The 12,119-nt window shown below is 37.2% G+C and overlaps 1 protein-coding gene across 2 annotated transcripts in view; it reads right to left on the bottom strand.

The window, feature by feature from the left end:
• The window catches only part of TMTC2 (transmembrane O-mannosyltransferase targeting cadherins 2), a 470,409-nt gene that overhangs the window by 345,290 nt on the left and 113,000 nt on the right, over window positions 1–12,119 (bottom strand). The gene's annotated exons all lie outside the window — the stretch shown is intronic.

Below are 12,119 nucleotides of genomic sequence, written 5' to 3'. Positions count from 1 at the left end.
TCTCTCAATTTCACCAAAGTTCATTTACAGGGCTGTCATATTCAACCTTCTCCTCCATAGCAGATAACCCCTCCTTCCCATCCAACCCCGCACCCTGCAGAAATCCAGCTGCTAGTCTTTTCTTTAGTCCTAAAAATCACCTGCTGAGGGCACGTTTAATAAGGTCCTGAATCACTGCTTTCTCATACTAATTTAAATTAATCCCAGAGAGTTGAGAGCCATCCTGCAAAAACCATTTGTTGGTTCCCTTTAATAAATTAAAACAGTATGGCTGATTTTTTTTTAACCCGTCAGTAACAGAATCTGGTTTATTAAAACACTTGGTGAATTTTCACCTGAATATTCTAAAAATGTTCCAAGGAACAGATGTGCGCTAGAGAAAACCAGGCTGCTATCCAACAAGAACCAAAAGTGTTCTTCTTTTTAGGAGTTTGCCACTTGCTGTTAGAATTGAGTATCAATAGGAACAGAGTAAACAGTCCAACTGAGAAGAAGGTAACAAACACATAAGAAATAAAATGATGATTATGGCTGAGGTAAAAACATCTTTGGTGCACACAGTTTGTTGTATTAATGTGCCTCCTTTTCTACTGTATGTGTAGCCAAATGACCAATGTTTTACTTAAAACAGTATTAAATTGCTCCCAAATGGCCAACTTCAAATACATTTCTTAGGCAAATGAATGCAACTGCTGAGAACCCCAGAAAGGAACCTGGAAATCATCAGGGCCACACCCTGACCCTGAGGAGAAAACTGTGCCATCAACACGGTGAAACTTCAACATACTAAGCTTACTTGCATTTTGAGAAAGTATTTCGTCTTCTGGAGTTGCAGGGGCAAGGGAAGCAAGAAATGTTAGTATTAAACGTTAAGTAAACGTGTGAAAGACCTGTTTTAATTAAGAGAGTGAACAATATTCTTTTTTGGAGGGGGTAATTAAGTTACTTCTTTATTTGCTTGTTTTTAATGGGGGTACTGAGGATTGAACTCATACATGCTAAGCATGCACTCTACCACTGAGCTATACCCTCCCCACCCTGGGATCAATATTCTTGAATGCAGAACTACCTGTAAATGAATTAATGCAAGTTGTAGGCCTTGGTTAGAGAGCAAGTTAGTGACAAGTTTCCCAGAAAAGACTTCAAAGAACAAACAGAGCTTTTATATCCAATTTTACTCACTGCAGGCAAAAGATATATACAAATATTCCTAGGATTTGAGCTAACTCTTAATTTAACATAACTGAAAACAACTCTGTATTTTTATTATAATTTTTTCCTTATTAATAAGGAATATCTTAATTTTAAGATATTTCCTTAAACAATGATTTTCCTTAAAAACCTAAGCTACACATCATCAAATGAAAAAATTCTTATAAGATGCTAAGAAATCATAAGTTTGCGTATACTCCTACACAGTATCACCTAATCTGAAGAAGAAAGTTATAATGGTGAAGAAAATGGAAGACACCTGAGTTCTGTTTTTTCAGCTGTATACATTTATACTGCAAACATTTTATTGGCAAAATTTGTGTGTATGTGCGTGAATGCATGTGTGTAATGGTTAAATTTCAACATTATTTCTCCAAACTTATAAGCCAAGATGAAAATTGAATTTTACAATTAGTAGTTATTTAATATAGTTCACTGGACTGTTTCAGTGACACTAAATCTATATGAAATACTAAGTTAACCATTACCAGAAATAAGTTTAATTTTGAATATTGGCTTTAAAGAAAAATCCCTAAATGTTCTGTAATATTTTCAGATGTTATTATACAGTGATTTTAAACTATCAGCTATAGAGTTAACGAATAGTTTATTAAGAGAAATTCTTAGTAAGTATTCGAGACACCAATGTACCAGGCACTGTATAAAACTCATCTCATTAAATTCTCCCCAAAACTCTATAAACTAGGTGTTACTATCATCATCATTCTATAGAACAGGGAACAGAGGCTAAAAGAGTTTCGGTAACACAATCAAAATTACACAATTAGCAAGTAATAGTTCTGGGATTAGACCCCTACACTATCTGATTCCAAAATTCTTGTGGTCTTTTTACTTTTTTGCCACCCTATTGCTTAGAAAGGTCTCAAAGAAAGAAATATTTTCTAATTAGTTACAAAAATGTATCACCAGGTTTATATATCAGATGTCACCACCCGGTGTATGTTCTAAGCATACTCACTGCAAATTCTCAGTACGCCACTGATTAACACAAACACTTCACTGAAGAAAAACTTCAGCTTATCTGACATATATCTTTCCTAATCACTAGGCTGCCAGAACTGCTCTGAATCTGAACGTACTCCAAAAAGAAAAAGGGTTTAATTGAAGAGAGAGACCATGAGTACCCAGTAACAATACGCCCTGCCAAGCAAAACCGAAGTACCAAAGATTACTTACACCCGATGCACTGTAACTGGTCCTTTTACCCCAGAGAAGGAAGTAAGTGCTCAGACTGGCCAAAATGTCTATTCAAAATCAGCCTTCATGCCCAGAGACCAGAAACACAGGGAAAGCAAGAGAAAAGAAGCAGAGGAGAGCAACACCTGCTTCTGTGTTCAGTCTAGGGACAGCTGACCAAAAGGGTGGACAGAGATTAGAAGCAGAGACAGGGTGTGGGGGTGGCAACAGAAGCTGGGGCGGCAGGAGCTCAACCACTGAGTCCAAGCGGAAAAGTGAGCGACAACGTGGCGCAGAGCACAGCTCTGTCCTCTCGGGAGGGAGAGTAAGAGCCAAGTCATTCACCCTCAGGTCCAACACCCTCTTCGTCTAATTGTATAATCATACACCTTCCTAAGACACACAGAAAACATTCATCAGACTATTTCATTTGCTCCTCACTCTGTGGTCAGCAGTTGTTATCATCTTCACTTCCTGACCAACTATAAGATCAAGTTTTAGAGGCTCAGTAGCTCAAGTACGAGTTAATAATGTGTTAATTGCAAGACTAAAACTCTTCTATTGTAACCAATGTTCTCTCACAATACTGTCTGTAGAACACAGTATGGTATTTTAAAAAGAAAGAAATAATTATAACTTCCTTATAAGTTCCTTAAAAGACTTCTGAGAAGTAGGAAAGAAAAACTTCAGATATATAAGGTATTCACCTACTCAGAAGTCCCCCAAAGTGCCTAAAGACCAAGATTTAGTGCACTAGGCTAAAAAAAAATCACAGGGACACAAGCATCTCTAATCCCACTTGGATATACCGTTACCCAGTAGCATCACCCAGTGCCTGAATATCGTTAATACATCTTTCCTACTCTCAGCTGCCTAAACACCTGTATATTTTGCTGCCTGCCTAACGTCTATAGACTTCATGCAATGTATGCCAAGTTTCGTTACAAAGAATTGTTCAACAAAAGTACAAACCCATAAAGGCACTGACTGTAGGCTCAGTTTAGGTACCAGTACCTATTCAAGTCATAGGCCTAAAGCAACCACCTATCAGTTTATCTGTCAAAATCAGAATCCAGCATCTGTCTCCACAGTAAGGTTATAAAGAAAACGATATTGTAACACAAGACGGTGACAGATATTTCAACAGAGATCATCTCCTGGATTTTAACAGGCTCTCTACCTTTTCAAAATATACACCATATCTCAAACTCTTATGATCAATTTAAAGATGTCATGATTGAACAAATACAGAAACAAAACAGAAAGAGATTAAATAAAATAGCTAAACTCCTAAGCTTCTGAGATAAAAAAGATTATCCTCAATCTTTCTTAATCCAGGAATGTAGGCAGTCTTTCCCAAATGTCTGTAAAACACACTGAGCTAATGTGTACATTACATGAGCCAGCAGCCTCTACTGCACCTGGAAATGATAGAAATGTAGCTCCTAGGCCCACTCCAGGCAGAATCTGCATTTTAACAAGCTCAGGTGACATGCAATTAGATTGAAGTTTGGGGAGCACTGATGGAAAGAGATCCAACAAGAGGCCCAGCTCAAAAATGTCCCTCTATGAGAGATACAAAGAGACCCACCTGGTTCAAAGAAACGGAGGATTTAAACTCCATTTTAAAAGACTTTTTTTTAAAGGCAATCATTCATATCAAAGGATGAAAGGGGGACGGGGATTGAGGAGCGAGCTATGAGAGAGGACCAGGCCTACAGCTCTTGCTGCCACAGGCATCCTTAATATCACATCAAGCCTGAATTTAAAAGTAGCTACTCAATACTCTCTCTGAGAAGTGGTTTACTTTATGTTGATGACATACAAGAGGTATTAAAAAAGTGAAATTTCTTTTTCTATTCAACATGAAACAAAAGAAAAAACCCCCACTGTTTTTAAAAGAAAAATCAAAAAGATTTAAAAATTATACAGATAGAGGAAGAAGCAAACCTAAAGAGATCATTTTTAATGGAACATTTCAAACAGAAGACTAAGTATCTATTGCAAACTACAGTTGGTTGTTTCAGGCTGCACACTAGTGTCTTTTTAACAGATTTTTGTTCAAATCTCATTCATTTTCTTTGGTTAAGTCAGTACATATCCCTCTAAGAGTGGTTAAAGGGTAAAGCCTTATTTCTTTCGTATGAATTCAGTGACACAACTCAGCACCATTTTTTTTTTTCATTTCAATAGAATAACAAGAATAACCTTCCTATTTTAAATGAGGTTTACCGAATGAATTCAGGTATACCAGTTTTTCACATCAGCTATAAATAATTGCGTCCCTCTAAAGGGCCTATTTTTGCAAATAAAAATGTCTTTTTGCCTGATTAAACTTCTTCATCATCGGAGAACTTTTCTTCTGCAAATTTGTAGCTGGAAAATTCGTCATTAGAAGCTTGTTTTGTCAAAATGAGCTCTTTTCTATTGCTTTGGGTGAGCAGTCTTGTAGTTAATTATTCAGAGGAGGAGAGGAACATCCTATTTTAAAAGTACACTTGACAAAATATTTGGACCCAAGTATTCTACCTTAAGACATCTTTTACATTCCAAGGCAGCAGGGCTCAGTATTTATAATACCTTTAAAAACCTGAAGATAGGAGGGCAGAAGTAGACAAAAGACAGTTTATAAAACAATGAGAGTGGACCCCAGGGGAACATCACAGCTGCCGGCCCTACCTCAAGAACCCCTTTTCCCAAATGGTTCTGGAATGACAAGTGTCCTTTCCAAATGGAGAAAAGTAGCCAAGCCTATGAATACAATCTCTATGGCCACGCTACCACCGCAGGCACCCCCTGTGGAGGACACACTTTGCAGGAATGTTGCTTCAATATGCACTGAGATTGTAAAGAGTCAGACTATTGACTCTCATTTTTAATCCAAGAGATATCCCTAAGAGACAAGAAAGCAGGGTAGATGTGAAACAAATTGGAAATTAACAAAAACAAGATGTTTCCTTTTCCCAAAGTGTTTTCTGCCACTCACTCAGAGACTAGTTTTATACTCTTGGTTTTATAACAGATGCCCAATAACAATAGGCTTTATAATAATATCCTAAATACAGACATGTAACCCAGAGAGAGATGAAAGCAAAAACAAGGAACAAGGCTATGGTCTGCACCCTTTCAGTCTCTTTATAGGATACTTAAAAGCAACTGAAAAAAGAACACAAAAGTTCATTAGACTCAGCTGTAAAAATTGTATTAGCCATATTCATCTTTCTTAAAAAAAGAAAAAAAAATTATTTTATAAAAAGCAAACTTGTGAACTGCATTTAAAATTAATACCCCAAGAATTCCAAGTATGCAGAGTTGTATGGATTGCCATGCTTCCCACTAGATTTTTAAACAATGTTTAAACAGGGCTGTTTGGAATACTTCAGTGGCATCATTTAACCCTGTTCAAAATGTCAAGAGTCATACTGTGCCCCAGTGGCCACTCTTCAGCAAATAACACATCCTTTGAAGTTAAAATCCTCCTAAATGATGCCAATTGAGAATTTCTAGGCTAGGAGAGTTTTTCTACTTTGAAAGAAATCAATAATCTTTGTAATGACAATTAGGAAAAAAGCCCTTTCATCATCAAACTTGTGAATTTTGCAGTTTCAAATGTCAGTAAATTCCTTTACCCCAGGGCAATATTTGTAAACATTCTTTCCTAATTAAGCCATAATCATAAACCTAGACTGAACTTGCTTCTTTTTAAAAAAAAAAACTTGATGCTCTTGAGGAATAATTATATTTATTATAATAAATTCCACAGAAATAAAGGGTAATTATCAAAGACAAAGGGATCTGACAGAAATATTTTATTTGGCCACAACATCTACCACATAGCTGCTATTCCAAGGGCACTGATGTGTGTTTCACTTGATAAATCACGTAATTTACTCAGTCTCCTTGACTATAACTACATGCTGTGCCATGCTTCAAACCCTGCCTCCCTCTGATAGCACAAAATCCCCAGCAAAGACATCAAGAAACAAAAGCTTTCATCAAATTATCATAAGCAAATAGTATCTCCTCTGCCAAATACTATGGTACTTTTAAAACAGATACAGTAGCACTGCTCTCAAGCACTGTGTACAGCCTTGGAATAAGTAAAAGTACATATAACTTCATTATAAATGGAATCTAAAGGCAGAGTTTGAATTTTCAATTCTAATCTCTTTCTCATATTCAAGTTTTAGATATGAGCAAGTCAAAAATCTCTCTCCATCTTCAAAACAATCATTTCTAAGTTGTTCAAACTAACTGCATCTTATGAAATGCCCTTAAATAAAATAATGCCTTTAAATAAAATTAATTACTCTAAAAACATGATAGCAACTTTTAATGTAAAATCTTGAGACTAAATCTTCAAAATTCTCCTGAGTAGATAGAATTACTCAATTCTTCCCCATATACTTGTAAAGAAAAAAGGTCATAGGTGAACCCAAAATTGTAATTCCAGAAAGTTTCTAAAAGACTGAAATGAAGATCCAGACCTTTTATTCTAAGAAATCTTGAGCACCAGAGAAACGGACAAATGTAACTGCAAAGCTAAAATGTCAGAGATGAGGACAAGAGGTTCATTGAAATTTGATAGTGTTGCAATTTATTGGAATTAACTGCCTCGAAAATACAGCCAAAATAATCTCTGAGGCAAGTGTCTTCAACTCCTATGACCAGTCAAGGCAAATCTAGTTAAAGAGCCCAGCCTCGGCAGTCCTCCAAGGAAAATAACTGACCTGGACAGTTAGGAAGAAGATATTTGGGAATGGTAGTCTAAAGCTTCCACATGTAAGAATAAAGTGCCAACGAGCACCAGATCAAGGATAAACTCAGTTCAAACCATCCAAATTCAGTTCAAACCATCTACTATGGATCCTCAGCAGAGATGTTCCAGAAAAAAAGCCAAGAGAATCCCAGTAAAAGTTTCAAAATTTGAGTACCGCTCAAAATAAACATGGGCAAATACAAGCGAAGTTCTGGCAACGGACAAGCTATCAGCCTTTTTTAAGTTCCTCATCACATTCGCAGATTCAAACATTGCATAGTACCTGGTAAAGTACAGGCAGGAAAGGTCAGACAGGTAGGGATGCTTACGGACCAGAGTGAACAGCTGCTGTGGGTATTATGTACCATTTATACGGGAAGCCCGCGTATAGCGATATTCACAATTAGTGAATTAAGGAAGGTAGTCATTTATTCCTCAAAGGCACATACAAATCAAATCTTCCAAGAAACCATCCAGCACTGTGCATAATTACACCTGTAATTATTCAAAATATTATGCCTTTTTCATCCTATGAAGAACAGAAGGTATGTAGCCCCTAGCAAAAGGCCTCTCCCCTTTTTTTTTCCAACTAGGCTGTTAATGAGGATGGCTATTCATTGAAGGCAGGTGGTTACATTCAGTAAATCACTTGTCCTTTCCATCAAAGCTGCAACACTCGTCACTTTTGCGAGGCCATTAAAGTAAGTACCCAAAGCTCATACAAGGCCGTTTCCAAGAGAGAATCAAAAAATTTGAAAGATGAATGTTACTAGGTTAAAAGCAGGTTGGGGGTGAATAATGAAGTTATAAGAAAGTAGGTTTGTCAGCCACAGATTTATCAGAGCGCCTTAAGGGTAAACTCTGTCCTTTCCTCTTATTAGGAAGGTGCCGGTTTTAGAGAAAGCATACCACTTGCCTGTGATAAACAGCTGCACCATCGAGGGCATTTTAAACAAGTGCTTTTAGTGCACTGAACAGCCACAAAGAGATTAGGAAGACAAACTGCTCCTCATTCACGTTGGAATCCGAAAGGTTGTAGCTGTTTTAGAATTACAGCAGCAGGGAATTCAGTGTTACCGTAGGGGCACATTAGCACTGAAAAACTAAGTGCAGACGACGAGATGACGTAAGTGAATGATATGCAATGATACAGCCCCCCAAAATATAGTATATTTATACACAAAAACAACTAAGAGACAGATGGCTGGCAAGCGATTTTCCCTGTGGCATTTCGACTTGTCCGTTCAGTGCTTGTATTTGGGTCATTTGCTAGGATAAACCCCATGTGACAGGCTCAGTGGAGGTAAGGCAAAGTGGTCCATAAGCGCTTCGCCTAATTTTAATTTTAATTTACTGTTAAGAGATGTACTTGTTCAACTAGCAAAAAGAACCTTTTCTACATAGATTTGATTATATAGTCAAAACGGAGCTAGAAAATAAAATGTCATATAAAATAGTTCATAAGCTATAAATTGTACCTGCTGGCCTTTTTTTCAGTATATGATCAACTGGGAAGGAGATGAGAATAAAATAAACTCTTGTACACACTGGCTTCTTTCAATAAAGACCTAAAGAGATGACCTTTGATACAAAGCAAACGTCTCCCTTATTTACTTTGATTTTATAATAATTCTTTCTAAACATGCTTTTACTAAATACCAGACATACCTTCAATGGTTGAACATACTAGAATTTTAAGATAAGAATTCCTGGATTGGTCCAAGGTGAGTCTATTAGACCTTTTTAGAGAGAAGTTAGAGGGACTGAGCATTTCACAAGGGATTCTTATACCAGGTCAAAAACCCAAACTGACAATAACACTAAAAGACCAAGTAGAAGGTCTAGTTGAGTATCTTTAGGGGAACACACACACACACACACACACACACACACACTCACAGGTTTGTTTTTTTTTAAACTTGTCAGTATACCTTAAATCCTCCCTCCATTCCTTCATTTTAAATACTGTTAATCAAAATCTTTATGACTTTAAGGAAAGAAATCTTAACAAAGGTTTCTGTAAAAGCTGAGATTTACATTTATATCTGAACAAGTAACTGAACTAGAAATGTGCTACTGAGAGTTTGGGGTAGTTTTGATTCAAGAGCAGAAATTCCTGCTGTGGAGTTGGTTCTCCAAGTTTCACACAATTACTGCATCTCAATAACTAAGAAATCTAAAGGTAATGTTAATGGTCATGGTTGGATTTAACAACTGCAGAATGGGCAATAAGGAAAAAACTTTCCAAAGCAGCCACAAACCCATTTCCCACTTTCAAAAACTCAAATTGTCTTTTTTTTTTTTTAATAACCAATGCATTATTTTACTCACATGAGAATAAAAAGATGTATTCATTGCATTATCTTCTTATTCACTTGTTATCTATCGTAAGTGGCATGCCGTCAATTAGATGACATGTTCAAAATGAAATCAGACTAGAAAACAGTATTTACAGTTTACTTTTGTTGGTTTAAAGTAAACTGACTTCTCTTTCGGTATTATCTCTGTGCAAAACATAACAGGACTTTTAAAGAGGATGAAGGGAAAAGGATGCAATGGCTATCCTCAACAAATATGTAAGAGAGCAGAGAATTCAGGGTCAGCAAATTTTTTCCACTGACCTCAACATCAAATTTCTCCAGAAAATGAAAGGGTCCTTCAAGAAGTCACAGGCAACATGACTTAAAATTTGGCAAAGACAGCTTATTTATAATTCCAATTCTACTCCAACCACAATTTAAGATTCAATACAGTCATTACCAGATTGAAGGCAGGGGATGAAGCTGAAACCGTATATGCTTTTTCATTAGATATGGTGAATTCGACTCTTTTACCGTTTGTTTCATCACATCATAGCCATATTCTTAAGTTTAGCACAGGAACACTTGTAAAATAGTAAATTTTACTGTAGGGAAATTGATTTTGCTCTAAGAGTTTCAGATTACCCCTTAATCTCAACCAAGCTACAGCAAACGCTGAAAGTAATTATACATATAGTTCATAAAGTAAACTTGATCACTGTATTTAAAAGAAATGATAACTTTGAGAAGTACCACAGCAATAATGTTTAAGCTGAAGCAATAGAAAGCCCTCCTACAGTAAATGCCATATTCTTCAGGGAAAATGCAGTCTTGACTTAGTTAAGCAAGTCAAGCGTAAGAGCCATCTCCCTCCTCAAGCTGCTGCCCTTTCCCTTCTAGCACTGCCCTCTCCCTCCAGACCCACATTTCACAAAAGGTTTGTTTTTTGGGGGGGGAGGGGTGCGGCGGGGAGCAGAGTCCACATCCACAGCTTAAAATTTTACTCTTGGGTCTTTGTCGTCTGAAATGGAGTGGTGGAAATAAACAGGTTATCATCCTCCTAAAGTTTCCACTTGACTCCCCAGCTCTTTCCCCCTTTCTCCCACCAGTGAGATAGAACATCTGTCTCGAAAGAAACCACTTACAGTGCACCTTGGCACTGAATCACCTGAACATGCTATGCAGACCCCAAACAAGCTCCATGCTCCCATTAGTACACATTTCATAATTTCTAGGATACATAAAAAACAAGTTTGGTACCTGTAAGATTTCATACTCTTCAGAGTGGGTGACTACAGATGCAGTTCTGCTACTAAGAAAATTCGAGTCAAATACACTCTTCAAATTGTGGCTAAGTATAATTTATATTTACAGGCCTTCAACATCACATCGGTGTACAATGTCTATGTATCATATACTGAATATGCCAGCCATTAGATGATATGGTCAAATCGTCACATTAAATTCATCTACGTAGGTAGGTGTAAGTCAGAAATTTGGCACTCCATTCAATCTATATAGCAGGTAAAGAACTTATGACAATTGCCCACCCCCACCCCCGCAGCATTCAAAGCACAACTGACTTACCCTCACACTCACACCATTCTGCCCAAGTTACAAAGTCCCAACACTTCTGATAATAAAAGAACACAGAGTAAGCATTAAGTCTATAGAGAAAATGTACATGCAAATTTAGTTTAGTTCCAGCCTTAATCTGAATAGCTTTTTCTGACATGTATTTTTTTAAAGAAGGGACAACAATAAAGAAAAGCTATACCAGGAATGCTTGATTTAGCACCATGTTCTACAATAGTTACAGTATTACAGTAAATTCCTTTTTCTTATAAGCTCTAAATTACTGGTTTAAATTCTTACTTTTCAAACTGTCTCCAGCAGAACCAGTAACTGCCCAGACTCTTCCCTGAGCTCACTTTAGTGAAAAGTCATCCGTCTTTGGAAGCATGAGCTTTTCCTGCCAATGCTCAAGAAATAGCAGGTGCACAGTAACACAAAATTGGAGGGAACAGAAGCAGCTTACCTCACCCTTACACACACACCATTTATTTCTCAGAACATGCAGCACAGCTGCTGAAATCTGCATACTGCTTACAAGTTGAGAAAAAGTTTATGTCTAACAGTGACTTCCTATCAACTAGTCTCTGATAGACACTACATAAAATGCATTAAGAAGGGTTTTCTGGATGTTTTTGTATCTATGATCGGGGGATTTCATAAGAGACAAGACATGGGGTTGTGAACCAAGATTCGCTGACTTAAGGCATACATGCATGAACATGCTTTTAGCCGGACAGTGTGCACATCAGAGAATACAGAATATGGCTAATTACCCCCGGGAACAGATTCTGCCTTCATCTCCCCTCACTATCAACCACTTTGCTTAAGTTCACTCACTGCCTTGCCCTGACCCTGGGGAACCATTCACTTTCCAGAGTCCAGAGAGGCTGCTGAAAAGCTGTCAAAGTAAATCTGTGCTCACTTTTTGGATGGTTTAATTTCAATGGAGCATGAAACATCCCAGGACGGTTAATAAGTTAAGCCAGGCGTGCTGGTCTCCCTAATATATTTTAATTATGCATCTGTTTTAATTGTACTCAGATTAAGTCACCGGAAAAGCACAAATTGTAATTTTC

The sequence above is a fragment of the Camelus dromedarius genome, chromosome 11 (genome assembly GCF_036321535.1).
Source record: "Camelus dromedarius isolate mCamDro1 chromosome 11, mCamDro1.pat, whole genome shotgun sequence".
Taxonomy (NCBI): domain Eukaryota; kingdom Metazoa; phylum Chordata; class Mammalia; order Artiodactyla; family Camelidae; genus Camelus; species Camelus dromedarius.
Note: the sequence above shows the minus strand (reverse complement) of the source record. Positions and strands in the feature narration are given on the sequence as shown.